Consider the following 12876-nt stretch of genomic DNA (forward strand, 5'->3'; position numbering starts at 1 on the left):
AGCGGTAACCGACCTGGGTGCGTGTTTGAAAATGCTGAGGATTCGCGCCGAGATGCGCCGCCTCAATCGCGCACAAAAACGAGCCCAAAACGAGCCCAATTCAGCCCGTTGAGACGCGCACGTCGGCCGAGAGCCACCCGGCGCTGACGGCGTCACAAGGGCGAGGAGGGAAGACCAGGCGCCTGCGCGTGAAGCGCGCTGTCGGAAAAGGACTGTACCGGAAATAAATACAGGCTCAGTGAAACGGAGCGGAACCGCTGAGCCCGGCCAGAGGCCGTAAATTAGCGCGACTGAAGCGCCGCGAAATCAGAAGGGCACAGTAACGAGATAACACCAATGGGGGCTGTAGAACGCGCCCAGACGGAGCGCTCGCCCCTAAAAGCACAAGTCCCTCTAGGACACCAGTAAGTACTACACAATAGAATTAAGTCGATCCCCTAAGGGAAACACCAGTAAAACATGTAAATTAATCACAATAAAACAATTTGAGGGAACATGAAGAGTGCACTTATCTCTTTCTGTGAGCAGCAAAGAAAGAGGATGATGGGACCATGCAGAGGGTTCTTATGGACTATGGAGGCGTGGCTAATATATATGCATCATGGGAAATGTCGTTGTTTTATTGTTTACAAAAGAAAATATGCATTTTCATTGGCTGCTGTGTTTTGCAGTAAAGATAAGAGAAGCATATTCTGAAGCCTCCGGTCCCTTAATAGAATCACGAGCTGGAGGTAGGAGGAAAAGAGGATTGTTAGTCTAAGTCACTGTGAACCGACGCAATTCTTGCCAAGGCTGAGAAAATGTTATTTAACTTCTAGCCCCAGTAATTCTTTTCTGCATCATTTTTCCAGGTTGTTGGGGTCTGTTACCGACTCCTCTTTCTTTTTGGTTGTTTGTTTCCCTTTCTCCTGGGGTACGGGTCCTTTCTTCAAGGGCATGCCGCCTTCCTACTAATCCCACAAAACAAAGGACAAAAGAAAAGAGATCACCATTCCAACTACTCTTTACTATAAAATCACGATAAAATAGTGACTTACCTGATTTCTTCTTTCTGTCAAGGGTACCGGCAGACAGAAACTCCAAAGGCCCTACAGAAGAAAAGAAGATGCTTTGTTGAATTTGAACCCCGAGTCTTCTCTTAGTATTGTTTTTTGAAGATTGTAAAATAAAAAGACAACAAAATAAGTCCCATAATAAAGCTGTGTTGTGTTAACCATCTAGACTGGCTCACACACACACATGTATGCTGATTACACCCATGAAAGATATCACTCGATTACATGATATGCTAACTAAAGCCCAAAACCGGCTAGTAGGAAATTTCCTCATATTAAACTCTCTGAAAAACAAATCTGTATGAAAGTAGGGTCTGCTAACCAATGGTCACCCCAATTTTTGCGTTTTGCTTCACTGGTTTTCGACTTAATGTGGCTGTGGGCCTGCTAATCAGACCCACAACCTGCTGTTCTCCCTCTAAATTCATAACCATGTACTATAGGTACATCACCAATTTGGTACTGGACACCTTGTCAGCCCCTGTACCATCACTATAGGTGCTCAGGGCATAGGTGCATCCAAGGCCTACCAGGGGCTGCAGCATATCTTTTGCCATCCCTGGCTGGTACTTAAATCAACACAACTGGCTGTTCACACAGCTGGGGCAAGGTGGTGTACTCACCCCTTGCATAGATATAGTATACCTATGTCTAAACCTATATCTGGACACATATACACCTATACGTCACTCCTATGGCAGGCCTTTACAATCCTGGAGGCAGAGTGCTTGGTTTTATGTGAGATGGTGCTCTAGCATGAGCTGAGCCTGTCTGCAGTGTTCGGAACCATTTCCTTACTGCTGTTCCAGTGATACTGCCATACCATATACTCTTAAGTGCATTATATTCCTCGCGGTTAATGCTAACTTTGGTTTGGCTTTATCAAAACATGTCGTGTTTGGTGTCATACACTTTGGAATACTACCCCCTCGCCAGTTCTGGCGACGGGGATAGCATTCCGCCCTTCTAGAGGGAGAAGACATGTTACTTTACTTAAAACGCGGTTAATCCTAACCAGAGCCTCAGCATCACAAAATGGATGCTGCTACCCCGACACAAGTCTGACCTCCTGTTGCCGACCGAAACTTGGCAGGGGAGGCCTGGACAAAGGGTTTACTGTCACAGGGAGGTGCTACACCACCCCAGACAGGAGATAGTGGAATGGAGCAGGGAGGGCTGAAAGAAACTAGACACTGCCTGGGGCGCACAAGGTGTCTCAGGCAAAATCCAGTCAAACCGGTTCTGCGGCACTCCAGCCCCAGTCCTGGCGCAAAACTGGACAAAGGGAAAGGGGTGTAACCACTCCGTTCCCAGGTCCCACCCATAGGAGGGACCTAGCAGGTAATCCAGCCCCTTGATTTGGAAAAGGTAGGAGCTGTGCAGATGCACATCAGATTATCCTGACTGAAACTTATGAAACGAAACTCTGGACCCTTCGACATCCCACTCGACGTGGAAGACTGAAGAATCTCCCTTGTGGTCAAGGAGTGACCACCCTGTGCAAACAGGCACCATCCAGCACCTCACCGTTTGCTTTGTTGCAGTTCCCGCCGGAACTCGAGCGACAGAGATCAACAAGACCCAGCGTGCCTGCCTTCTAACAGCCCGATCCACAGTCCCTGCAAAGCTGAGACCCGTGGAGGCGACCTGAAGCGTGGGCCGGCCATCTTGGAAAAACTACAAAGCGCTGACCGTGCAGCATCCGAGGCTCCCTCGAAGCTGTGCATTGGAGTCTGAGAAGCTCCAGCCCCGAGCAGCGTTTGCACTGAAGCTCACCCCTCCACACTAATCGAGTGCTGCGTGGGGCCCTTTTGCATTTTCCTGCTCGACGCGTTGGTCCGGTCGCTTGCCCGTTGGCTAGTGGCCCCAGTACCGACGAACCTTTGAATTTGCTCTGCTAGTCTGGTTCCTCCAGACTGGCCCTCGCTCCACTGAAAAGGAGCACCCGCTCAGACCTTGCTGGTCCGAGTAAGAAGCGATCTTCGAATCCTGCGTGGGTTGCATTTGCAAAGGCCTGTTGACTCCGATCCGGAAGCCGACACCGCCGACAGCGAGAGCCTTTGTGGGATAGCTTGTGATTCACTCCAGGACATCCTCGGTGCCCCAGAGACCACGTGGCAGCGGAGACAAGCTTCACGACAACCACCTGATTGCGCCCGACATTGCCTGGTTCCTTCCTGGTTCCTTCCTGGTCACTGGCTAGTGACCCAGACTCTGTCCCCTCTGCTTTCAGGTACTCTACATCTTCGATCCACCCTTGGATCACACCGGACACTTCTCTTCTGGACGCCTGCAGCATCTTCATCTCCAGGCACCATAGATCTTCGTGACGAAACCCGACACATCTTTGCACCTGTGCACCCGCTTCCTGTGGGTGAGGTAACTCTTGAACGCCAGTGCACCTGTAGTGGTTTACACCTCTAGTGTCTAAGTCTAAAGTTTTGTCCTTCTAGTCCAGTCGGAAGACTCTTTAAACTGTAACTCGATAACTTTTACGCACCATTGACTTTGCATTGGTGCATGCGTGTGCTTTTAGCGCTGCACCCGGATCCCGCGGGCTACTCCCATCCTAACTGCTGTTAGTCCAGTGTAGTCCCAGCGATTCCCAAGGCCCTACGCCTTACCACTGATCGATTAGTGATACCTATACCACTTTTTTGATATATGGTTTGAGTGGCCACCGGCCTCATCCATAATTGTGCAACTTTCATATGTTATACTGTGCTTTTGTTTAAACGCTTGTGCTTCTATACTCATAAAGAGTACAGGGGATTATTCTGAGAATAAACACATATATTTTTATAATATATAACTTGTGTGGTGTCCTTTCATTTGATATTACAGAACTGCATATGGTAAAACAGCTGGCTTCACATGTCCTCTTGAGTTAAGCCTTTAGGCTGCTTAGTCCATGCTACCTCTAGGATAGCTTATCTTTAAGGTTGATTTTACAACCTCCACCATAAGGGATTGTTTGGACTGATATAAGGTGCCCCCAGAATTGGAGACATCATACATCAGGGCAACTTCTCACATTGGTGAGCAGCGGTTGGATTTGAGCTTTGCTGTTGTTTCACCATTGCAATCTTTTATCAAATTGAAAGATCACATTAAGTACCATAGGTACATAAAAACAAAGCTTAGCATATTTAAGTTCTACTGAACTTAGTAGTTGTAGATAAAAGGGATTAGCACACCCTGACTACAACTCACTTGCAAGGTACAGTAGGAAAACACTTAGTGTAGGTAAGTGCATCACTTACACATCACTAGAGTCATGTCTGGCACATGTGAAGCTCCAATCTCTCTACCTGTGGTGGTTGACCCTCCACAGGCAACCTCCAGCTATGACCAATTCAGCCATAGAGACTTGAGTGCTTTGTGCACTGCAAGGAAGCTGAAAAAAGGGTCACAACCCTACCATTCCCATCCTGATAGGCATCCTGGAGAAGGATGATCTTGAGAAAGCTAGAATAGTCCCTCAGGGAGGAGGAGCCAAGCCTGCAACCATGATGGCCGCGTAGGCTCTCGGCTCCGCCGACCTTCTTGCTTTGTTCCTACATCCTGCAATTTATCCTGCCCTCGAGCCGTGTTTTTGTGATGGCGAAACGGTTCTGCTCTCTTTGGAGTGTCTCCGGGATTCCTACCAGCTGTAACACCGGCGAAATGTCCTCACCTCTTCCCCGGCCTTTAATGTCCGCGAGACCGGGTCTTTGAGTGTTGGGGTCGGCCAGCCCCTGCTGCAACAACAACGGCCATCGAATACGGGGAGGAGTCGGCCGGCCGGAGTGTGTCTACTGCACTGCTCTTCCCTTGCCGCAGCCATCCAGCTTACCCGGCGGTTTCGTGTGCCCGAGAGACATCACAGATCTAGGGGATTACATTGTATCTATTCTCCGCCCGTGAACTGCTCGGACAACTTTTTCATCTTTCCCAAGCTATTGTGGGCGACATTTTGAGCACCACATACTCGGCGATTGGCACTGAAGGCTCCGTATCGTTATTGTGGGCCCAGGTGACTGCTGACGCCGCATCAACGCCACCGATCGTAAGATATGGAGTCTGCTACTCCTGTGCTCCTGACTCGATCGTACTCTGGTGAGTGGCAGCGGAGTGATCAATTGTATGCATGGGAAGACAACGGTCGGGCTCGAGAGTCGCTACCTGCCGGTGAGCCTCGAGTGAGGAGGAATGCTGGAGCCTATGCTTTTGGGGCAGCGCCGGGGATCGGTGATGTTCTGGTTGCTTTAGGTGCTTTGCGGGCTGCCCTGGATTGTAGCGCCCAGGACCTGGGGAGCCGACTGGACGCCATCGCTCCCTCTGTGTGCTTTGTTGAACGTGATTGTTCTCGAGTGCGGGACACTGCGCCACACCCTGCACTTGACTGCGGTGTACTGCTTACCCCCGGGGATGCGGAGATGTCGGGGGACCAGGATCTCGAGACTGCCATGGGGCTAATTGATATTGTTGGGAAGAGGTCTGGTGTTCGTGGACTCGTGCAGTGGTTGGAGAAGCGGCTCCGGACGCCGTGTCCGGCAACTCATGTGTGGTTTGATGGGGTGGCTCTCCCTCTTCTCCTGGAACTGGTGTTACTGGACTGGTCTACTGACTTTGGGGGATTAATGCTGCGCGTGGATCCTTCCCACAACGTCTTTGATCACACACTATTGTTTTTGGCTGACTTTGATGGGCAGCTTAACGTCTTCTCATGGCCATTCCGTTCGCCTACTCCATCTAAAATGGCGGCTGGTCTGCTGGACTCCGTTGATACAATTGATCGCAGGGGACAAGGTTGAGGATGTTTTCTTGCTTATTGTTGCGTGCACGGCTGATGACTACGAGGGACAGGCGGGATATTGACTGATTCGGATGTTGGTTTTGTATCGGTTCGAGGGTCTGCGTTTGGAGGGTGGGCGGCTGGGAGCCCGTACACTAATTGTCTTCTCCTCCTCCATTTTCTTTTCTTTCTTTTCTTCTTATCTACTATATTTCGGGTTTCCTATTTAGGGCGACAGGCACACTGCTGGGGGGATAGACCATGGCCTTCTGCAGGGGTGCGGGGTGGGGGGTTGGGGGGTGGTTTCTATGTATCTTCTTATTTCTTCCTTGGTTCTATGGTCCTTTTTCTTTATTCTTTTTCTGCCTTATCTTGCAGGGTATCTATGGCATATTCAGTTTTTGTGGGGTGGGGCAATGGTTTGTCACGTATAATGATTGTGTTGATGGTTATTTTGTATTGCTCACTTCGCCCATCACTCCCACTTTAATTGTCAAGCTAGTTGCCTCTGTACAGTTTGAAAGCCAGCTGCAGATCCTGAAACGACCGCTTGGCATTGACCCTGTATTCATAAGACTCAAAAAAAAAAAAAAAGAAACCTCATTTAACCTGGTATCGTTCTGATACGGACTTTATCCTGAGCTGCGATGGGGCTCTTGGAAGACGTAATGTTGCATGCTTATGGCTTTATTGATTTGCTTGCCCATGATTGTAACTGCTATACGTATAATAAAGGTTTTATAAAAAAAAAAAAAAAAAAAAAAGAATAGTCCCTCAGGGTCAGGAGAAGGAGTGAACCCCCCAGATACTGAGAACACCACCCCAGAAGTAGAAGATGAGGAGGTGGACCCTGAATCAGAAGGTGAAGAGTCAGATCAGGATCAGAGGGAAAACCAGGTACCAGTTGGAACGTTTAGCCAAGTCAACTTGGTCCTACATGGGAATGGAGAAGGGAATCACTTTCCCAGACCCAATGGCAGACTTCTCCCAGGCAATAGAAGAGAGAGATCTCCTTCCAGGGATTCTCACATTTCTAGTGCCTCAAGAGAATCTCATAGAGGAATGACTTCCCCTCAGAGGAAAGAGCATAAGGCCAGGATGAGAGCTGTTAGACTCCAAATAGAGAGGGAAGAAGTAGCCCTGGCCCAAGCTAGACTTGCTTTGGCAAGAGAACAGAGATTGAGTGGGGAGACTCCCACTGGTGGCAGCATTATCCCTAAGGATAAAGACAGGTCCTATGAACATAGACACCTGAGTAAGATTGTGCCCCCCTACAGAGATGGTGATGATATCCACAAATGGATAACTGCTCTGGAGAGGGCCTGCATGGTACAGCAGGTCCCTCAAGATCAGTGGGCAGCAATCTTGTGGCTCTCCTTTTCTGAGAAAGGGAGAGATAAGCTCCTCACTGTTAGACCTGAGGATGCTAAAAACTACTCTGTCTTGAAGAGTGCTCTTATTGAAGGGTTTGACCTAACCACTGAGCAATACAGGTTGTTGTTCAGAGACACCCAAAAAGCACAGACTCAAGACTGGACTGATTTTGTTGATTGTGCCACTAAGGCTCTGAAGGGTTGGTTGCAGGGAAGTAAAGTCTCAGACTATACAGGATTGTACAATCTTATAATGAGAGAACAGATCCTTAATAACTGTCAGAACCAGCAATTGCATCAACACCTTATTGACTCAGATCTGACCTCTCCCCAAGAATTGGGTAAGAAGGCAGACAAATGGGTCAGAACAAGGGTTAAGCAGAATCCCCAGAACCAAGGAGGTGATCAGAAGAAAGCAGACCAGAAGGGTTGAGATAAGAAAGAAAAAGACCAAAAGTCTTCTACAAGCCCCCAAAATAATTCTAATAAGGAGGGTGGTTCCCAAAATGGAAACAAGAAAAAGAAGGTTGATGGCCCAAAGAAACCTTGGTGCAATACTTGTAAGTCCGCTTCCCACTGGGGAAGTGAATGCACTAAGAGAAATCCAGTTCCTACCACTGCAGCCCCTAAGGCACCTGCACCCCCTAGTACAGTTAGCAGTGGTAGTGCACAACCCAAGGGGATAGTAGGGTTAACCCTGGGAACTGAGATGGAATCTGGCTTAGTCAGAGTCCCTACTCAGGCAATTCTGATCTGTGATGGGGACATAGCTATGTCCTCTACTATAAGTCCTAATACTTTGGGCAAGTACAGGCAGACGCCTTTAATCAATGAGAAACTGGCTCAGGCCTACAGGGACACTTGTGCCAGTGTCACTATGGTGACACCTAACGTTGTGGACCCTGAACAGATGATACTAGGTGAGAGCTACCTAGTGACCAATGCTAGCAATGCCACTACTACACATAGTGTGGCTGTTGTTAAATTCTATTGGGAAGGGGTAACTGGCCTCAAGAAAGTTGTTGTTAGTGCAGACCTCCCAGTTGACTGTCAATGGGCAATGATCTTGAGGAATCCTTATGGTCAGAAGTGGAGTACAGGACTCATGCAGAAATGCTAGGGATTTCAGCACATGTCCTTGCTGTAACCAGGTCCCAGGCCAATCAGTGCCTACCTGAACCTGTGGTGGATCTTGAAACAATAGACCGACCACAACCCAAGAGAAAGAGCAAGAGGGTCAAGGCAGTGCCTTCCCACTTGCCCCAGGTTGAGGATCAGACCTCACAGGAGGGTGATTCTGAGATGCAAGAGGAAACTGCCCAAGAAGAGCTTGAACCTGATCAGGTCGAGTTTCTTGGGGCATGGGGACCCTCAAGGGCAGATCTGGGGCAGGCTCAATTAACTTGCCCTTCTCTTGAACCCCTCAGACAGCAAGCTGCTGCTGAGGCTGCTGGGAATGCTCAAGGTACCCATAGAGTGTATTGGGATGATGGGCTCCTTTATTCAGAGGCTAGAGACCCCAAGCCTGGTGCAACCAGGAGGTTGGTTATACCTCTGCAATTTAGGGGCTTCCTTCTAACCTTGGCCCATGATATTCCCCTTGCAGGACACTTAGGCCAGAACAAGACTTGGGCAGGCTTGTCCCTCACTTTCACTGGCCTCACATGTCAGAAGATACCAAGGAGTTTTGTCGCTCCTGTGACACCTGCCAAGCCAGTGGCAAATCAGGTGGCACCACAAAGGCCCCCCTTATACCTCTACCTGTGGTGGGGGTGCCCTTTGAGAGAGTTGGGATTGACATTGTTGGACCAATGGATCCCCAAACAGCATCTGGGCACAGATTTATCCTGGTGGTAGTGGATCATGCCACCAGGTACCCAGAGGCAATTCCCCTGAGGACCACAACAGTTCCTGTTGTGGCAAGGGCCTTACTTGGAGTTTTCTCCAGAGTGGGCTTTCCAAAGGAGGTACTTTCAGATAGAGGTACCAACTTCATGTCTGGATACTTAAAAGCAATGTGGAAAGAGTGTGGAGTGAACTATAAGTTCACCACACCCTATCATCCTCAGTGCAATGGGCTTGTGGAGAGATTCAACAAGACCCTAAAGGGAATGATAAAAGGATTACCTGAAAAGCTCAGGCGTAGATGGGATATCCTTTTACCCTGCTTACTCTTTGCTTACAGAGAGGTCCCACAGAAGGGGGTTGGCTACAGCCCTTTTGAACTTTTGTTTGGCCACCCTGTGATGGATCCATTGTGTCTTGTGAAGGAAGGATGGGAGTTACCTCTCAAAAAGCCTAAACCTGATATTGTGGACTATGTACTTGGTCTCCGCTCCAGGATGGCTGAGTACATGGAGAAAGCATCCAAAAACCTGGAGGCCAGCCAAGAATTACAGAAAGCTTGGCATGACCAAAAGGCTGTCCTGACAGAGTACCAGCCTGGACAGAAGGTGTGGGTGTTGGAGCCAGTGGCCCCAGCAGCCCTCCAAGACAAATGGTCTGGACCCCACACCATACTTGAGAAAAAGGGAGAGGTCACCTACTTGGTGGACCTTGGCACCCCTAGGAGCTCCCACAGGGTGCTCCATGTAAACAGATTGAAACCATATGTGGACAGGGCAGACATGGGTTTACTCATGGCTATAGATGGGGAACAGGAGGAAGAGGGTGACCCTCTCCCAGGCTTGTTATCCCAAAACCCTGATGATGGCTCAGTTTATGGAGTAGCCTTGGCAGGCAGCCTCTCTGACCAGCAACAGATGGATTGCAGACAGGTGTTGCAGGCCCATAGACATATGTTTTCTCTTACACCCAGTCAAACTAACTGGTGCACCCATGTGGTGGACACTGGTGACAGTCTGCCTGTGAAGAACAAGATCTACAGGCAACCTGACCATGTCAGGGATTGTATAAAAGCTGAGGTGCAGAAAATGTTAGAACTTGGAGTGATTGAGCCATCAGAGAGCCCCTGGGCCAGCCCAGTAGTCCTTGTGCCAAAACCTCATACCAAAGATGGAAAGAGAGAAATTAGATTTTGTGTGGACTATAGAGGTCTCAATGCTGTCACTAGAACAGATGCTCATCCCATTCCAAGGGCAGATGAGCTCATTGATAAATTGGCTTCTGCCAAATATCTGAGCACATTTGACTTGACAGCTGGCTATTGGCAAATCAGGTTAGCTGAGGAGTCTAAAGCCAAAACAACATTCTCTACCCCCAGTGGACATTATCAGTTTGTGGTGATGCCCTTTGGTTTGAAGAATGCACCTGCCACCTTCCAAAGGTTGGTGAATCAAGTCCTTTCTGGTTTGGAGGACTTTTGTGCAGCATATCTAGATGATATTGCTGTCTTTAGCTCTACCTGGGAGGATCACCTGATCCACCTGAAGAAGGTTCTGGGGGCCCTGCAAACGTCAGGCCTGACTATCAAGGCTACCAAGTGCCAGATAGGGCAGAGCAAGGTTGTATACTTGGGCCACCTAGTAGGTGGAGGCGAAGTTCAGCCATTGCAGAGCAAGATCCAGGCCATACAGGACTGGGCTCCTCCAACTACCCAGACACAAGTCAGAGCCTTCTTGGGCCTGACTAGGTATTACAGGAAATTTGTAAAGAACTATGGGTCCATTATGACACCATTGAATGATCTGACATCCAAGAGGATGCCCAAAAAGGTTCAGTGGACAGTTAGCTGTCAAAGGGCATTTGATAACCTGAAGAAGGCCATGTGCTCTGCACCAATCCTTAAGAGTCCTGACTACTCCAAACAGTTCATTGTTCAGACAGATGCTTCTGAGTTGGGGGTGGGAGCTGTGCTTTCACAACTTAATGTAGATGGTCAAGACCAGCCCATTGCTTTCATTAGCAGAAGGCTGACCCCCAGGGAGAAACGTTGGTCAGCCATTGAGAGGGAGGCCTTTGCTGTGGTTTGGGCCCTGAAGAAGTTGAGGCCATACTTGTTTGGTACTCACTTCCTAATTCAGACAGACCATAAGCCCCTTTTGTGGCTCAATCAGAAGAAGGGTGAAACCCCCAAACTACTCAGGTGGTCCATTTCCCTACAGGGGATGGACTTTACAGTGGAGCACAGACCAGGGACTGACCATGGTAATGCAGATGGTCTCTCCAGGTACTTCCACTTAGAACATGAAGACTTATCTGGTCAAGGTTAAGTTTAATGTCCCTGCGTTTGGGGGGGGGGGGGGTTGTGTAGGAGAGTAGGGTCTGCTATCCTATGGTCACCCCAATTTTTGCTTTTTGCTTCACTGGTTTTCAACTTAATGTGGCTGTGGGCCTGCTAATCAGACCCACAGCCTGCTGTTCTCTCTCTAAATTCATAACCATGTACTATAGGTACATCACCAATTTGGTACTGGACACCTTGTCAGCCCCTGTACCATGCACTATAGGTGCTCAGGGCATAGGTGCATCCAAGGCCTACCAGGGGCTGCAGCATATCTTTTGCCATCCCTGGCTGGTACTTAAATCGACACAACTGGCTGTTCACACAGCTGGGGCAAGGTGGTGTACTCACCCCTTGCTTAGATATAGTAAACCTATGTCTAAACCTATATCTGGACACATATACACCTATAAGTCACTCCTATGGCAGGCCTTTACAATCCTGGAGGCAGAGTGCTTGGTTTTATGTGAGATGGTGCTCTAGCATGAGCTGAGCCTGTCTGCAGTGTTCGGAACCATTTCCTTACAGCTGTTCCAGTGATACTGCCATACCATATACTCTTAAGTGCATTATAATCCTGGCGGTTAATGCTAACTTTGGTTTGCCTTTATCAAAACATGTCGTGTTTGGTGTCATACACTTTGGAATACTACCCCCTCACCAGTTCTGGCAACGGGGGTAGCATTCCACCCTTCTAGAGGGAGAAGACATGTTACTTTACTTAAAACGTGGTTAATCCTAACCAGAGCCTCAGCATCACAAAATGGATGCTGCTGCCCCGACACAAGTCTCACCTCCTGCTGCTGACCGAAACTTGGCAGGGGAGGCCTGTAAAAAGGGTTTCCTGTCACAGGGAGGTGCTACACCACCCCACGGAAGCCGCGGACGAAGGAGGAAGCACAATCGTGCTAGGGGCACATTGATACCCCATCATACCCTTCAGTCTTATGCTGGCTCATGAGGCATTGATCCCTCTCTTGATAAGCATACTACATTATTAGTGTGGTAGTATAGATGTGTTGTAATTATTAATTGGTAGTTACTCACATAGTTTTTTTCACTTTTTTGTACATACACTTTTTTTTCTACCTTTGTGGAGAATACATTAGTGAGTGACAGGGGGATCTCCCCTAGGTCCTGACGAAGAGGCCCGGTGCCTCGAAACATGTTGACCCACTTAGGAGAGAGAGCCCATTAACCTGCTCTATCTCTCCGCTTCACTTTTTCTTTTAATAATACCAGCCAGTGTTTAATAAAATTCTTTTTTTCCACTAGGCCAGGTATTTTTTAACTTACACCAGATATCACCCCTGACCCCACTGACACTCACTCCCAACACATAGCACCTCCATCTAAAAGGTGCTCCGGCGTATCCGCTTGTCGCAGCACTGCCCCGCCCCGCAGCGGGACGGGAAGACCCCGATGATGAAGCATGACACCAAGGGCCCTTTTGGTGTGTGAGGGGTATTTTAACAAAGATGTTGTATT

At 48.8% G+C, this 12876-nt stretch overlaps 1 long non-coding RNA gene across 4 annotated transcripts in view; it reads right to left on the reverse strand.

The window, feature by feature from the left end:
- LOC144799953 (uncharacterized) overlaps positions 1–12876 on the reverse strand; it is a 924253-nt gene that overhangs the window by 13294 nt on the left and 898083 nt on the right. For 3 of the 4 annotated variants that reach the window (XR_013603905.1, XR_013603904.1, XR_013603907.1), the window contains one exon: positions 1038–1088. The exons of the other annotated variant lie outside the window; for it this stretch is intronic. This is a non-coding gene — a long non-coding RNA (uncharacterized LOC144799953). The remainder of the gene's footprint in view (positions 1–1037; positions 1089–12876) is intronic. 4 annotated transcript variants of the gene reach the window in all.

This window comes from Lissotriton helveticus, chromosome 12, assembly GCF_964261635.1.
Source record: "Lissotriton helveticus chromosome 12, aLisHel1.1, whole genome shotgun sequence".
NCBI classification, from domain to species: domain Eukaryota; kingdom Metazoa; phylum Chordata; class Amphibia; order Caudata; family Salamandridae; genus Lissotriton; species Lissotriton helveticus.